This window comes from Camelus dromedarius, unplaced genomic scaffold, assembly GCF_036321535.1.
Source record: "Camelus dromedarius isolate mCamDro1 unplaced genomic scaffold, mCamDro1.pat HAP1_SCAFFOLD_117, whole genome shotgun sequence".
Lineage (NCBI taxonomy): Eukaryota > Metazoa > Chordata > Mammalia > Artiodactyla > Camelidae > Camelus > Camelus dromedarius.
Window position 1 is genome coordinate 112,628 of NW_026989731.1, and position 17,512 is coordinate 130,139.

General features: G+C 41.5%; 1 long non-coding RNA gene across 1 annotated transcript in view; it reads left to right on the forward strand.

Annotated features, from left to right (window-relative positions):
• LOC135320498 (uncharacterized) overlaps positions 1-14,313 on the forward strand; it is a 121,921-nt gene extending 107,608 nt beyond the window's left edge. Inside the window, exons 13-15 of the long non-coding RNA XR_010379658.1 lie at positions 340-435; positions 10,703-10,937; positions 11,767-14,313. This is a non-coding gene — a long non-coding RNA (uncharacterized LOC135320498). The remainder of the gene's footprint in view (positions 1-339; positions 436-10,702; positions 10,938-11,766) is intronic.
• Positions 14,314-17,512: the final 3,199 nt, after the last annotated feature.

Consider the following 17,512-nt stretch of genomic DNA (forward strand, 5'->3'; position numbering starts at 1 on the left):
CAGCCCTGTGAATGGCATCGTGTTGCTTCTCCCAAGTGGCCCAAATGACTGACATTGATATTCTTAATTCGTAGGAAATGGTATGTGACAATAGGTGAAAAAGGTAGTAAGAAATTGTTTGGAAAACTAGAACAAAATCCAATTCTTCCCCAGCTGGGGAAGCGCACCCAGTGTCACCCACCCTACTCACTGCCTGTCACCTCCTCCTTGCTGACTCCACGTTCAGAAGCCACTCTGAGCCTTTGAAGAACATTTTGCCTCATGACACTGTTGAATAGGACCTGCGAACCCTCTGTCCCTGGTTAACCCTCTCTTCAAAGCCATTTAAATTTTTTGCAGGCTCCTCAGCTCAGATGTAAGAAAAGACTCTTTAAACTTCTTGATGCAGCTCCTTAATGAAGATCTTGTGAAGGAAACCTACTCAAAACCTGGGAGGTATGCACACAGTGACTGCAAACTCAGCACTTTGTGATGTTCAGTATCAGATTCGTGGGTGACTCAGGAAAGGCTTTTATAAGGTAACAAGGGGAAAGTGAATGGACGCAGGATGTGTGAGACTGAAACATCTCGGTCCCAGCCAGCAAGGCACCTGCGTTCAGGATGGTGGGTGGGGAGTGCAGAGTTGTCACAAAGAAAGAAGTGGTGGGATGGGAGGGAGGACAGTTAGGTACTTTACTGGGGAGGGAAACAGTGGGTTGAACATTTCCTGGTTGAACAAGAGGACTGTGACATGATGTGCTTGTATTTTGGAGAGAAGGGTTTTGTGGGGACAGGCCTAGGGAGAACGCTGTCAGGCTGGGGAGTCAGCACAACAGGGAAACACACAGAACTGGGCAGACCCCAGGGCCCCTGCTGGGGAAGAGGCTGCCCGCCAATTCGAGCCCTGGGGGCTGCTTCTGTCCCTTAGCTGAGGCCTCAGAGCTCCCTTCACAACCCAGTCCTGTTGATACAAGAAAAAAAAAAAACGTGACGCATGAGAAGGGCTGTGTCTCAGGGTTTGGATGAGCCCCTGGGATGTGCCCCACCAGATTTTGTTCCTTGGCTTCATGCAGTAATGAATTCAAGAGCAAGCCAGTGTTGAGTAAAGGTATATTTATTCAGAGAGATACATTGAAAGGCAAGAGAAACTTCACGAGTTGTGGGGGTTTGATGCTCAGATTAAAAGTAGGTACACACTCCACATAGTGTGGGCCTTCTCTGAAGAGGGAGAGAGAGTGGTGACCCCGAGGTGGTGTTTTGTTGCCCTTTTTTCTTGGGCTTGGTGGTTTCATATGCTAATAAGTAGAAGGATCAGCCTTAGGGCAAGGGGCTTGTATTCCCAGAGAGTTGACCATTTCCCACCCTTTGACCTTTTGTGGCTAGCCTTGGGACTGCCATGGTGCCTGGGGCATGTTATTCACCATGTTACTATTACAGTGGGTGCATAATGAAGCTCAAGATCTGCTAGAAGTTAAATCTCTTCATCCTGTGCCTCAAGGCCTATTGGGGGTTGAATCCTTCACCATTATGATGTTAATTGTTGTGGCCTTCCTTGAATGGATGTGCTCTGCCCCCTTCCATCCTATCTCACTGTGATGACACAGAGAGAACAAAGGCCGGGCCCTGCCTGTGCTCCTGCATTTAACAGCGGGAGGTGAGGTGTGGGCTTATGATGACTCTGAGTGGTGAGAAGGATGTTTCAGATTTTCCCACGTGAGACATGGGGACCTGCCAGCACCCACTGCAGAACTATCTCACGGGCATCGTCGCTTGTGTTGTTTTGGAAACAACAGGCCAGCCAAGAAACAAGCACCACACAGAGGGTTGGAGTACTGAGATTTATTACCCCGGCGGGCTCAGAGGGGCTTCTGTTCCGAAGCTCTGAGCACCTCCAAGACCTGCACGTGAGGTTTTATAGGTTTAATTACAAGTATGGGGCTATTAGCCAATAAGGCTCCAACAACAAAAAGCAAGGAATCAGTACACTGAAGCTTATCAATTTGGAACAGATCACATTACTGACAATTGTTGACATCGGATTTACGAGTTAGCCCAGCAAAACTTACATCAGTAAACGGACACTTATCACACTTAGATTTGTGACTTAGCTTGTTAGCCCAGCTGGGCTTTTCCTTCACAGTGTCACTCATCTTTTCTGTTTTTTTTTTTTTTTTTTAAGTATTTAATCCAAATTTAATATCAGGGTTATTTGGGAAAGAAATTTGTCTTTTTCTTTTCTTTGGGGCTCTTTGGGGGTGTAGGTAATTAGGTGTATTTATCTGTTAGTGGAGGCCCTGGTCTTGAATTTCTAGTCGGCCTTTAACACTTGCCCTGACTTCATGGAATCCATTTTTATGACTTTACCTCCCCCTGGTTTCATTTAAGTATTGAATCTCCATTTTCTCTTCACTCTCAGTTTTGCCTTTTTGTTGTTATGGTTGTTAAGCTGTGTTTGAAAAAATTGTTTAATTTCTCTTTTAGCAGGAGGCTAAAAGTAAATAAATATGTAAACAAACAGCACACTTAAATGCTTTTATACATTCTAAGCTGTTTAGTAGTTACTTAAAAACTGAATTGAATATTAAAGTGATAACATTTTTAAATTATTTTTTAATTTTTTACAAAGATATAGCTGATTTAAAATATGATATATTTCAGGTGTACAATAGATGCTCCATTTATAGTTACTGTAAAACATTGGCTGTATTCCCTGCGTTGTAAGATACATCCCTGTAGCGTGTTTACATTATATGTTGCAGTTTGTATAAGAAAGTTGGGTAACGCAGAGTCTGGGATGTGGCTGTGTCTGACCCAGGTTCACGCTCACACTGCCTGTTAGAGCTCAGGCCCTCACTCCTGTATGCAGGAGAGCGAGTGGAGGTAGCTCTCATCAGCGCTGGTACCAACCTCTGAGTGGCAGTGAAAGCAGTGACTGTGTGTGGACGTGCAGTGTTGTTTCAAGAGCTTTACATGCATTTTTGCATTTAATAATTAAAGCCCTCCTGTGAGGAAGCGTTTTATGATTTTAATGAATAAAACTTTTTTTTGATATTGATAGACTTCAAACCTCCGGAAAATTTACAGGAATAGTACAATAAACACTCAGATACAGTTCACCTTAAAGGGCACTATTTGGCCTTTTGTGTCTGGCTTATTTTAGCATAAAGTTTGAAGGTTCATCCATGTTGTAGCCTGAATCAGTACTTTATTCTTTTAGTTTGATAATATCCTTTTTCTTTTTTTTCGTTTTTGGTCTATTTAAAAACATTTTCATTGAAGTCTAGTCAGTTTATAATGTGTCAGTTTCTTTTGTACAGCACAACACTTCAGTTAAAGAAGAACATACCTGTATTCATTTTCATATTCTTTTTAAACATAAGTTACTATAAGATAATAAATATATTCTCCTGTCCTATACAGTATAAACTTGCTGTTTATTCTATACATACTCTGTATCTGCAAATCTTGAACTCCCAATATATTCCTTCCCACACCCTCTCCTCTCTGGTAACCATAGTTTGGTTTCTATGTCTCTGTGTCTGTTTCTGTTCTGTAGATAAGTTTATCTTTTTGTTTCTTTGCTTTATTTTTTGTTTTTTGTTTTTTGTTTGTTTGTTTGTTTTAGATTCCACATGTGAGCGATCTCATATGGTATTTTTCTTTCTCTTTCGGGCTTACTTCACTTAGAATGACATTCTCCAGGTCCATTCATGTTGCTGCAAATGGCATTATTTTATTATTTTTTTATGGGTGAATAGTAATCTATTGTACAAATACACTACAAACTCTTTATCCAGTCATCTGTCAGTGGACATTTAGGTTGTTTCCATGTCTTGCTATTGTAAATAGTGCTGCTCTGAAAGTTGGGGTGTAGGTGTCTTTTTGAATTACGGATCCTTCTGGATATACGCCCAGGAGTGAGATTGCTGGGTCATATGAGAGGTCAATTTTTAGTCTTTTGAGGAACCTCTATACTGTTTTCCACAATGGCTCCACCAAACTTCATTCCCACCACAGTGTAGGAGGGTTCCCAATTCCCCGCAGCCTCTCCAGCATTTACTGTCTGTGAACTTCTGAATGATGGCTATTCTGACTAGTGAGAGTTGATACTTGATTGCAGTTTTGATTTGCATTTCTCTGATAATGATATTGAGCATTTTTTCATGTGCCTCTTGGTCAATTGTATGTCTTCATTGGAGAAATGTTTCTTTAGGACTTCTGACCATTTTTGGATTGAATTGTTTGTTTTTCTTTCTTATGAAGTGTAAAAGCTGTTTACATATTCTGGGAATTAAGCCCTTGTCAGTCTCATTTATTGCAACTATTTTCTCCCATTCCATAGATTGTCTTTTTGTTTTGCTTATTGTTTCCTTTTCTGTGCTAAAGCTTGCAAGTTTAATTAAATCCCACTTGTATATTTTTGCTTGTATTTCTATTGCTTGAGTAGACTGCTCTAGGAAAACATTGTTGAGATGTATGTCAGATGTTTTGCCTATGTTTTCTTCTAAGAGGTTCATAGTGTCTTGACTACATGTTTAAGTCTTTAAGCCATTTTAAATTTATTTTTGTGTATGCTGTGAGGGAGTAGACTAACTTCATTGATTTACATGCAGCTGTCCAGTTTTCCCTACACCATTTTCTGAAGAGGCTGTCTTTACTCAATTGTATGTTCTCACCTCCTTTGTCAAAGATTCAATGACCAAAAGTTTGTGGGACTATTCTTGGTAATTTTGTTTATCCGTTCATTGATGGATGGATATTGTTTGTAACCTTTGGCTACTCTGAATGATACTGCCATGAATATTGATGTGCAAGTTTTGTGAGAATATATTTTCATTCTGTTGGCTGTACAGTTGGCCCGCCATATCTGTAGTTTCCACTTCATGGATCCAGATGGCTGATTGTAAAGGGACTCGAACATCCTTGGATTATGGTATCCAGGGTGGGGGTTTCCTGAAACGAAATCCCGAGGATACTGAGGGATGACTCTATATGTAGGAGTGGAATTGCTGTGCCATATAATTCTAACCTTTTGAGGAAACACCAGGCTTTTCCAAAGAAGCTGTACCATTGCCCCTTCCAACGGCTGCGTATTGAGGGTTCCCATTTCTCTGCCTCCTGACCAACACTTGTTATTCTCCATGTTTTGATTATAACCATCCTAGTGAGTGTAAAATCAGATCTCATTTTGATGTTGATTTCGCTAGTGATGCTGAGCATCTTTTCATATGCTTATTGGCCAATTGTGTATCTATTTAAACACTTGGCATATTTAAAAATTGGGTCGATTTTCTTTGTATTGGTCAGTTGTAAGCATTTGTTTTATATCGTGGATACTAGTCTCTTATTAGATATATGCTTTGCAAAATTTTTCTCCTATTCTGCAGATTGTTGTTTCACTTTACTTTTTTTAAGCATTAAAACAATTTCTTTCTAGGGGAGGTAATTAGATTTATTCATTTTATTTTTCTTGCTAAGGACGCACTCTATCACTTGAGCTACCCCCTTCCCCTTTCATTTCACTTTCTTGATGATGTCCTTTGTAACAAATGGTTTTAATTTTGATGAAGTCCATCTTATCTTTCTTGTTTTTCACTTGTGCTCTTGGTATTGTATCTAGGAAGCCATAGCCTATCCTAGGACCACAAAGATTTAAACTATGTCTTCTTTTAGAAAATTTATACATTTAGTTTTTACGTTTCTGTCTGTGATCCATTTTGAATTAATATTTTATTTGTTATATAAAATACGGGGGTCCAGATTCCAGAATCATTCTTTTGCCTTCAGATACCCAGGTGTCTCTGCACCATTTGTTGAATAGACTATTCTTTCAATGGAGTGTTGTTGGCACATTTCTGGAAAAATGACTGTAAATGTAAGTTTCCCCCCTGGATTTTTTATTGTGTCTCATAGATTTTTGCATTCAAACTTATGCCAGTACCATAATGACTTTAGTACTATAGATTTGTAGTAACCTTTGAGTGAGTCCTCCAACTTTGCTCTTCTTTTTCAAGATTGTTTTGGCTGTCCTGGGCCCCTTGCACTTCCATATGAATTTTGGCATCAGTTTTTCAATTTTTGCAAAGAAGTCAGCTGGAATTTTGATAGGGACTCCATTTAATTTGTAGATCACTTTCGGGAGTCTTAACATTTTTAACAATATTGTCTACCATTCCATGAACATGGGATGCCTTCCATATATGTAGATCTTTTAATTATTTTTTTGGTGATACTTCAAAATGTTCAATGTGAAAATCTTGTAAAATTTTCTTAAATGTATCTCTCATTTCATTTTTTATGCTGTTGTAATTTGAAAGGCTGAGCTTCCTAAGGGTGGGACTATATATCAATTTATTTATTTCTAGGATTCCTACACAGCAAATAACCTAGATTTATATTTGCTACATAAATCTATCCACAATTCTTCCCACCCCCGTGTCATAAGAAACCAAGACCCAGGTTAAGCTACCTGAACTCCTATGTGGAAGTGAGAAGTGAGACCCTTGGGTGGGGCTTTGTGCAGATTATAATGAAAGCTTATTCATTATGGCTTCATCTTAATTTCTTTTAAACAATCCTCTCAGTGTATATAGTCAGATACATTAAGAACATGACCTTTTGATGTGCAGAGGAGCTAAGACAATAATTTTCAAATAATTTCTAGTGAGAGTGTTGTACTTGAAACCTAATTTGAATCAATCTTTGAAGATTTATGTTTCAGGAGCTTTGACTATATAATACCTGTCTTTATTCAATAACTACAACTAAATGCTCAAACAACATGTAAGAGTTTGAGCAAACTGCCCCTGCCCCGTAGTGCTGGTTGGCTGCAGCTGTAACTGGAGTCAAGGCTTACCTATCCCAGTACGCTTGGGCGGATCTGCTCAAAGGGGTTCGTCCAATAGTTTGTCAGTAGTCTTTTGGACAAAGCCATAAAACATTGATTTAAGGTTGCTGGAATGGAATCTATTTTATTAATATTAAGTAAGCACATATTGAGTGCTTACTGTATGTTGGGAATTGTCCCTCAGCTTCATATCAATATTATTTCGCTTAAAACCTCCCATATTTCCTTGTTATTCATACATTGCAGATAAGGAGACTGAGGATTAGGTCTTCTCTCTTTTGGGGGGAGCTCATTATCAATGATGGGAAGTTGTAAGGAAAAAGATATTGATTCACCCTGAGAAAATATTTTTCTGAGAGTCAGCAATGAATAGGGTGACCACTGAAGAGGGTGATCATTGTTCGATTGAGACGATCCCCGGGTTGTAGGGAGTCAGCATCCCTGTCCTGGACACGGCACGTGTAGCGCTGCGTGGTGGGTGAGGTGGCGCGGCCGCGCAGGGAACGCGGATGCCGGGCTGTTGGGCTTTGCTCAGGCCCGGTGGGGCTTTCTCCTAAGGGAAGTGGAACGTCATTGTCAGATTTTAAGTAGGGGAGAAGGGTGCTCTCGTAGATCACTTTTGTCTTGTAGAATGCTTAGAAACATTTAGAAGGCTCGGCAGGAGGTGATGTGATAAGTCAGAGTAGGGTGTTTTTGAGGTGTAGCAGTGTTCAATTTTCAAGTGATTTTCAGTACCATGTTTGTGTCTCAGTAGCCGTGTCACTTTGGATGACACACTCAAGGAAGTGAAACAATTTATCTTATTAATTGAAACAGTGATATACCGACTTCCCAGGACTGCTGTGGAGATCCAGTGAGATAACGTGTTCATAGTGTGCAGTGTGGTCCCCAGCACAGAGTCAGTGCTGAGGGAGTGCCAGTGAGAACCTGGTAGGTGAGGTGTGGGTGGTGTGACTCGTTGACTGAGGAAATTGGGCCCTGAAGGAGGGGTCCAGTCACATCTGTGAGTGATGGGACTGAGCTGGGAGAGGCAGACAGACCTTGACCCCGACAAGGGGCCCTGGGCAGGACGGCCATGGGAAGAGCACCATGAAGTCAGCTCTTTGCAGGTGGAGTTGGAGGTGCCCTTGAAACATCTAAGTGCAGTGCCACAATCACAGAGGAGGTCTAGGCCCGGGCTGTGCATTTTCCTATAATCTCAATCCCTGAGGACGCCGAGGTATTGATCATTGAACGTGAAGACATACTTAAAGGACAAGTGAATAGTAGTATCATCTCTGTCATCAAAGCTCACGTCTCTTTATTCATCACTCACTTTGCTAATTGGGTACTTACAGAGCTCACTTCACCGTCCTCACCTGGGCTCAGGCTCCACAGAAAAGATCTTATGAGTCTCCCTCTCTTCCAGAAGAAAACACATTTAGCTGGTAGACTTCTCTACTTCTCCAGACTTAGAATTTTAGTTTGTTGATTTAATTCTGCTTTCTGTTGGCCGTCTCCTGACAGGAGAGACATTTTACCTCATAGTCAGTTTTCAATTAGTTGTTACTGAGAATTGCTGATCTGATCCATAGTGTATGTTTTCTATTAACTTTGTAGAGTACTTATCATTTTTCTGTCTTTGCCCTTTAATTTTGTTTCCTCTTCAATGTTCTATCCTATTTGGGGCCTTATTTTATTTTTTAATTAAAAAATGTCTGTTAGCAGTTAAGAAAACAAAAGCAAAGAAAAAATGCACATGATAGCTAAATTTAGAAAATATCTATTGTGTTTTCTGCCTTGGCAATGGAGGGTTCTAGAAAGTCTTGAAAACCTTCATTACATAAGTTCCTTAAAATGCTGATTAAGAAATTATACCTTCCTTCCTCATCTTTCAAGCTGCACAGCTAATTGTGAAGTAAGTGAGGGGAAATCCTCAGAAGACATGTCAAACCAGAAAGCAGGGATTCTGGGGATACGCGAGCTTTAGAAGCCCTGGGGGGCCAGTTGGCTCCTGAACTGAGTTTCAGTTGCCTTGACTGGAGGTCAGGAGATGAGCCCAAGGCCTCTCACACTGGGAGTTGGATGGCTGTTCTTATGTAAGGCAAGCACATCCTGAGAATCCTGCTTTATAAAAGGGTGAATTAGAATGAAAAGTAAAAAAGCATTCCTCAAGGCAAGGAAGTAAGGAAAGTTAAATTTTTTGGAAGCGGGGAAAAATAACATATCCAATGTAAGTATTTAGTTTAAATCTGTTCTGGCATGAGAGTGACAACAAGCTCCTGGCAGAAAATCACAGCTCCTCCCGGAAAGAGAAGTTGTGTTTTGAATGAATCAGTGGACAGCCATTCCGAAAAATGTCTCCAGAGTCTACTGGATCAAGATACTGAACCCAAACTCCTCCCTTCCATGGTCTCATTTAAATAACCAGAAAGGTTTTAAAGGAAAGAAGCCATAATCATAGTTCTACTTATTGACATTAACATATGCTAGGAATTCAGAGGTGACTATGGAGTTGTCACCTCTTTTATGGACCTTACTTTCTATTTGACATAGTTAGGGAACTTGGTGGAGGGTGGTTTTAGTCTGTTGCATTTAGCCAGGAGAGGAGATTAAGAAAGCAGTGAAGGGCGGGTGACATTTTTAGCTGAGGACAGTCCTGTTCAGTTGGTTTGTAATTGCAGGCTCGTTGAGTTGTCACTGGAGGGAATTGATCTTATGGAGTTTGGACTTAACTCAGGCCTCTTCAGAATGGACAAGTGAACCTGGAGAAAGACAGTCAAATCTGTGCAGACATTAAAGTCCACGTGAACGTGCTGTATCCCTGAGCCAAAGATAGGACAAGTAGGCAGCACTTCTTGAGGACAGAGGAGTGGTTTTTAAGGTTCTCCAAGAATGAAGCCCAGGGAACCGGGATGGCCAGTTGTCAAACTGTGACGTTGCTCTTTGGACGGTGTACCCACCGAGGTTATTGGCCGTTTATAGGTTTCCATTTCTCTTTAATGCATGACAGGTGATGAGGACGTGGGCATACACTTTTGACATCTTGTCAAAGTGACTGGGTACCTGCCTAGAAGGGCGGGCACAGCTACGGCTGCGCCATACATCTTGCCGCACATCCTGTTCCCTGGCTCCGTGATCACGGCAGAGTGGTTCCTTGATGACCTGTCCGTCTCCTCTGTGACATAGTAACCCAACAAAATACCGGAGCGTATTAGCTTGGCTTTGTTCTTTTCCATCCTTCCCTTCAAATGATGATGACTGATAATGGACCCAGTTACGTTTGCATATGATTTACACGTAGTGCTGTCAGTACAAACCTTGTAATCCCCACTGTGTGATCTAGAGAAGAAAGTTACATTCTTTCCAAATTGTTTTGATGCACTTATGTGGGAAATGATGTACGTTTGAATATGTATTTCCTCTCTGAATCATCATGGCTACAGATGAATATTTGTAGACATGGAATGAGTTTACTGTATTTGAACTGTATGGTCCCCTAAACTCTCCCCAGCTTTTTAAAGTCATCCCTGGAGTGCTACCTCCAGAGTGTCCCAAAGCATCCACCACTGCCTGTTCTTCGGACACTGTGAGTTTCCAAGTTGGAGAAGGCTGCTGGCTGTTGAGGCATTCTCTGGCACATCTCTGGCTGGCTGATGTGAGCTTAGCACACAAGACTTGGCAGACAGTATCTAACCATGGTCACGTCCATTTCTGGAACACTCATGGAGGATTTTACAACTATGCTAGTGGCATACGTTATTTCTTCTAGTTTTCAAAACAATCATAATTAGATTTTATCACCTGTATTAATAAGGAAACTGTCAAAGCGAGTGATGTGCAGACTTTGGACTGGAACACGGGTCTTTCTGATCCCTATCTCTGTTCCCTCCCCAGCCTATCCTTCCAAATGTCCAGGAGACTCTTCCTCAGTCTTGAGTTTCCCGCTGATGTTACCACTGTCTTTGTTTCTGGAGAGGAAAACAAGTCTAAACTTACTTTCCAGTTGGAAATGGAATGGAGAGTTAACGTTGGAAGCCGGGAGAGTCTGTCCTGTGATGAAGCGGTCTCCGAGCCACTTCCATGGGGACGTCACGTCACTGTCTGGGCCCCTTGCACAGCCTGTGCACAGGTGATAAGCCAGATGTGCCGAGCAGTCCTACCGGACAGGGAAGTGCGTTGGAAATGAGTTTGGGTATTTGGTTTCATTACATATGTTCCTGAGGGCCTTGGCCTGGCACTTCAAATGGGACCACTCCCTGTCCCACAGACTCATGCTCTGGGCCCGTGCAGACCTAACGTGGCCTCAGCCTGGGCTCAGGGCCCGTGGTGATGAGGAGCATTTTAGTCCAGGGTCTGCCGGAGGCTCTGACACTTCTGGGCCATGGGAATTTGTCCAGGATGATAATAAATCCTCCCCGAGATTCAGATTTCCTTGCCTGTGAGCCGGGGTAGTAATAGTTTCTGAAATGATTGTAATGATTCAGTAACGGGCACAGCGTGTGCTGGCAGGTAGCTGGTGTTTAAGGAGCAGAAGTCGCAGTCACTCTGTCAGCCTCTCACTGTGTGCTCTGTGCTTTGAGAGGTTGTGTGTTTGGTGAAAGTCCCGCCCAAACCCTAGGGTGTAGATGAACTGTTGTTCCTTTACTTTCCCGTCCTTTTCCTATTTCCCTTCTCTGTGTCCCATGTTTAGGTAGCAGATTCCTCTGTTTCAGGGAATACGGACCTTTCTAGTAAAAGGAGAGGCGGAACGCGGAAAGGTGGGGCCCAGAGTGGGTCTGGAGCATCTGCACAGCGCTGCTTCCCTGCATTTCTGCATCCGGTCCCATCAGTGCATGAAGTCAGCCTTCCTCTTCCTTCCTGTATCGTTGGGTCTCTGTTTTAAGGGAAAATTTTTTACGGGTCTTTTTTCCATTACATTTTTCGTTCAGATGCTTGTTGCTTTTTTCCCTGTGCTTCAGCATTCCTAGGAGAGAATTCAGCAGTGCAGCATCCTCTCCGAGCTCTATGAGTTGATCGGCTTCCACCGCAAGTCCGCCTTCTTCAAGTGGGTGGCCCCCGTGCAGCGCGTGGCCCCTGGCATTACGGAGCCTGGCGCGAAGGCCTGCTACCGACTCCTTCTGCAGACGCTTCCTGGCTACAGTCTGTCGCTGGATCTGCAGGACTTCAGCAAAGGTGTTGGAACTAAAACATTGCTTCAGTCCCATTAACCATGCCAGGTTTGGGCCCTGCTGTCCTGTCTCATCAGGGTGAATTCTGATTCGTTTAGAATAGGGCTCAGCTGACTTTTTCTGTCAAGGGCTTGGGAGTAAGTATTTCAGGGTCTGCAAACCTCCTGATCTCTGGTGCAGCTGCTCAGCTCTGCTGTTCAGACGCCAGAGCATCCGGACATTCCACACACCCACAGAGCTTTATTAACAGCGGTGTCTGGGGCTGGATTCAGTGTATGAACTGCAGTTTGTCCCCACAGCCTCCTCATTATTGACGCCTTCAACAGAGCATGCATTTGCGACACTGGGTGAACCTGCACTGACACGTCATCATCACCCAGAGCCCAGACTTGACACTAGGATTTACACTTGGTGGTGTGCACTCTGTGGGTTTGGACAGATGTGCAATGACATGTATCCACCGTCACAGCATCATACAGAGTAGTCTGTCTTAGTGACCTTAAAATGCTCCGTGCTGCACCTCATTCATTGCTCCTTCCCCTCTAGCCTCTGACAGCCACTGATCTTTTAGTCTCTGTGGTTTTCCCTTTCCCAGAACACCATACAGTTGGAATCAGACAGTTGCGGAACCTTCCCAGATTGGCTTCTTTCACTTAGTAATATGCATTTAAGGTTCCTCCATGTCTTTCCATGCCTTGATAACTCATTTCATTTTAGCACCAAATAATAGTCCATTTTCTGGCTGGACCACAGTTAATCCATTCACCTACTGAAGAACATCTTAGTTGCTTCTGAGTTCTGGTGATTATGAATAAAGCTGCTATTAACATCTGTATGCAGTTTTGTGTGTGGACATAAGTTTCCATTTCGTCGAGTAAACACCAAGGAGCACAGTTGCCGGATCATGTGTTAGGAGTACGTTTAGTTTTGTAAAAAATTGCCAGACCGTCTTCCAAAGTATCTGGGCCATTTTACATTCCCACCAGCAATGCATGAGAATTCCTTATGCTCCACATCCTCACCAGCATTCGGTGCTGTCAGCGTTCTGCGTTTTGGCAGTTCTGACAGGTGTGCAGTGGTACCTCGCTGTTTCAGTCTGCATCCCCTTGATGACAGATGCTGTGGAGCAGCTTTCCATAGATTTCTTTGGCATCTAGATTTTTTCTTTGATGAGGTCTGTGTCAGGAATTTTGCTCATTTTTTAATCAGGTTGTTCATTCTTCTTGTTGAGTTTAAAGAGATTTTGGTATATTCTGGATATCAGCCCCTTATCAATGTGTCCCTGCCCTTCACCTGCAGCACCGGAGTTGTCCTTTGGGTCTCAGTGGAGTGTCAGCTCTTCAAAGAGGTTCCCTGTCTTCCCTCAGCCTAAATACTGTCCTTGTATTTTTCACTTTCATTGACTCATTTTGTTCTTTTTAAATAGCATTTCCCATAATTTGTAAGTATATTAAAAAAAAAAAGGGCAATGATTGAACACCACCTCCCCCACCAGGCTGTGTGCCCTGTGAGAGCAGAGGCCCTGTCCCCACTCACCATTTCCCATGACAGCACATGGCACATGTCCATGTAAAAGTGTGTAACGTGGGGCCAAACCTGATGAGCAGCTATGATGACATGTGTTGGCTACCATTTATTGAGTAGACTTTGTTTCTGATGTAAATTATTAAATCACATGAATTAAACTTGTTTGTTTTGAAAAATAAAACAACAAAGCACACCTCCATTTGATTGGTACTTTCTACTTAGCTTTCTGACACAGGAGGGGATGTTCACAATCATTTTCTGGAGGAGGTTGGGGAGGTAAAGTAAGAGAGTGAGATCAAATAAAGTAAAAATGATAACTATCAGTTGGCTTTATTTTCACTAAGACATAAAAGTTACTTTAAACCCTATCTCAGCTGTTGTTCTGTTGTTTTAAACATTTCTCATAGAATTAAATGGAAGCCCACTAAACCCTGAAAGGGAAATTGTGTGCTCAGGTCCTGAAAATTGTTTATGTCTATTTCTTGAAATGCACATTTTCCCTGCTGGTTACAGAAATTCGAGGCGGGAACATAGCCGTGCGCTGCGTGTCTGCCGGCTTCACGGGCTGCTCACTGTCATTTTCATTTTCTTGTGTTGCAGTTTATGAAGGTTTTCCCATGAGATATATTGCTCAGCCTTTTCCTGAATGAAGGATTGAATTTTCCACAGGAAATCTTATGAAAGAGAGTGACAAGGCACATGGGTTTCCCAAAAAGGAATACTTGATGTAATAAACTCTCACTATGATGAACCTTTTTTAATACAAGCCAGTTGAAAATTTTATCACTAGGTCATAGGCCACAAATCTGTCTTAAGAATAAAAAGATTCAAATTTTATAGAAGAAGCAGTTTGAATCAAGTAGAAATTGATTTGTACACTAGTTGGTGTTAGAAATTATACTCAGTCTTATCATAATTGCCTGTGGTAGGAACTGGATTATTATTTATTTATTAAAAAAAAATCCACTAGGTGCTATTTGCCCCATTCTTGATGCAGCAGTGCTGAGGTTAGTTAAGTTGGGCCATTTAGGATTGTTAGCTAGGTTTTCTGGACATTGATTTCAGCCTCTTTATCTTTTTTACAATCTCTTCTTTTGTATCGGCCTTTGGTCTTTTGACAACGTGGAAATACTGCACGGATCTGCCTTTCCCTTTTTTCCTGTCTTTGTGGGAAAAGATTTCTGAAAGACAAACTACTAGGATATTAAGGATTTTGTGTGGGGTAAGTTTGTTCAGTTCTAAGGATTTCAATTAATACGTATTAATACTTGCTATTCAGCTAAAGACAGAAAAATTATAAACTAACTTAAGTATACATGAGTAAGTATAGTACAATAAGCCAATCACCCAGATTAAGGAATTCACAAACTTTTCCATATTTCCTTTATTCAGACCTTTGTTCTTTTATTTGTCCTTTGTTGAAGTATTTGACAGCAAATCCAAGAAGACATGTCATTTTACCCTATGTGCTCAAGTAGGCATGTCTGAAAAATGAGGGCCTTTTTTTGATCAGGTTTTTCCATTTGACCCATGTGCTCATTAAGTACCAGCTTTATCATGCATCTCACTAGGCATTAGGGATCCTTGGGGCAATGAGACAGTCCTGGCTCCCAAGGAAGTAAGGGCTGATGGAAGAAACCAACACAGGAGCTTGGGTGCCTCACTTAAGGTCCCTACTGGATGACACCAATTGGACAAAATTTGTGCACAATACAGTAGGATTCACAGAAGGGACTGGTCAGACTTGTAGGGCAGGCCGTGAGAGAGGCGGTCAGCAGGGCTACAAGAGGAGGACTCATTTGATCAGAATCTGAAATCCTTTCTGCCAACCTTTCTACCAAGCCCCCAAGGCCATCACAAACAACCCTGTGCTGTAACTGTTTTTGATTCCAGTTACCACATCTCCTTCAGGAAGGATTTTAAGGTGGAAAATATTTAAAATCCGTAATTGTTGCCAGAAGGGACATAGAACAAGGAACATGTAAACAACACAAATGTCCATCAGCACATGACTGGATAAAGACGAGGTGATACATATATACAATGCAATACTACTCAGCCATAAAAGATGCCATTTGCAGCAATATGGATGGACCTGAAGACTGTCATTCTAAGTGAAGTGGGGTGGAAAGAGAAAGAAAAATGCCATATGACTTCATTTATGGGGAATCTAAAATTAATAGCAATAATAATAAGACCACAAATGAACTAAATATTGTTTTGATTTCTTGAATATATGCAAGCACATCTGACTGTCCTTTGTGATTGGATTACCATATTCTGTTTATTCTTTTGTAGATGTCCTTATTCCTCTGGTAACTAATTTTAAAAATCTAAAGCTCTAATCTGTTCTTATGAAACAATAATTAGTACATATATGTAAACTAAAAACTGCAGTATGCTCTATACATGTATTTACATGCAATATGTGTATGTGAAGTTGAACTGTAAAAATTCTACCTGATAAAACTGAAAAAGGAAAAAAATAAAAATTTTTTTAAAAAAAACACCCCTCTTTAGATATTAAAACGTTCATTTCTGAGATTCTGTGAAAGACAGCATGGAAGTAGGTTTTTAAGATTTTCTCCTTGTTCCTCGGTGAGCAGCCTGGGCTGCACAGCTTGGCCGCCACAGGCGCCCAGGACTTGCCGGCTTGCTCCTCAATTGTTGGGAGGAAGATTAGCTGCTTCAGGAATATTTATGCTCTTAGAAGTTGCTGAAAACCCCACAGAGCTTCTGTTTACATGGAGTGTATCTGTCAATATACCCCATTATAGAAATTAGAACAGAAAATTTAAACCCAAGAACTGACAAGCACACGCTGCCCCAGCACGTGTTCAAAGTAGTGCTGCCACGGTGGCGTGTGTTGGTTCTAGAAAAAATGCACCATACAGTCAAGAATGAGGGTGAACCCACAGATCTCTTCTCAGCAATGCTATGAAGAGGTGGGACCCAAAGCCCCTAAAACAGTGCTGAAGTCCCCAGAAGTCCCAGAACACACAGAGCCATGGGACCAAGAATCCAGTGTCTCATGGATCATCAGCTGTGGAGACCGCGTCCTGGGTCAGGAGGAGCAGAATTAGGGATAGAAGGCACACAGTCCTATTGACAGCAAAGCTTTAAAGGTTTTGAATTGACTGAAAGTTTGGCAAAGATTTGAATTTAGACTACTACATTTCCTCTCCTGGAGACGTTAGAAGGAAAACACTGATTAATAGAGGATGATTGTAATGGATTAATTATGATACTGATGACATGGGCTGCGAACACTAACCCTGCACTCAGTGTAGACTAAGCCTTTTATGTACAAAATTCATTAGGTCTCCACACCCCTGCAACGTGGCATTAAGCACTCATACAACCATGAAACCAGTGACTATAAAACAGTCACAAGCCTTCCTCTCCAGCAAGAGGTAGCAAAACCAGTAAGGGTTTTCAATGACAAAAGCCAAAATCATATATTTTTGGGAAAGAAAGCAAATGAAACACTGAAGAACAATAAACCAAAAGAGCAGATGGAATGGAAAATTTTATTGAAGAAAGCAATGATTGATTCAATTAAAACAGCTAATGTCCCTGGTATAATTGAACCATCAATCCAAATTTTTGGAAAAGTGGGTTGTGAAATTACTGTTTCATTTAATATTGGAATTCCTATTTGGACCAATTTGATATGCACCACTGGTGTGAGGTCAGATATTTAGGTAAATAACAATATTCCTATTTTTTAAGTTAACAGGAAACATAACACAGGACTCCAGATTTAGGGAGAGAATGCAAAAAACTACTATCATACTCCATCCAGTAAGGACAAGTGTCCCTGCGTCACCAAAGCAATGAGAATTTGCAGAAAGAAAACACAGTTCCAATTTTGACAAATACGAGACCGTGAGCCATGAGTTACGAGAACAAGCAACTGTTTAAATGCCATGGGCAAATTTTTTTTATCATCTTGAAAACATCACTGATGTTCTAGGTAAGAAAAATAATTGTTTTACTAGCAAATCCA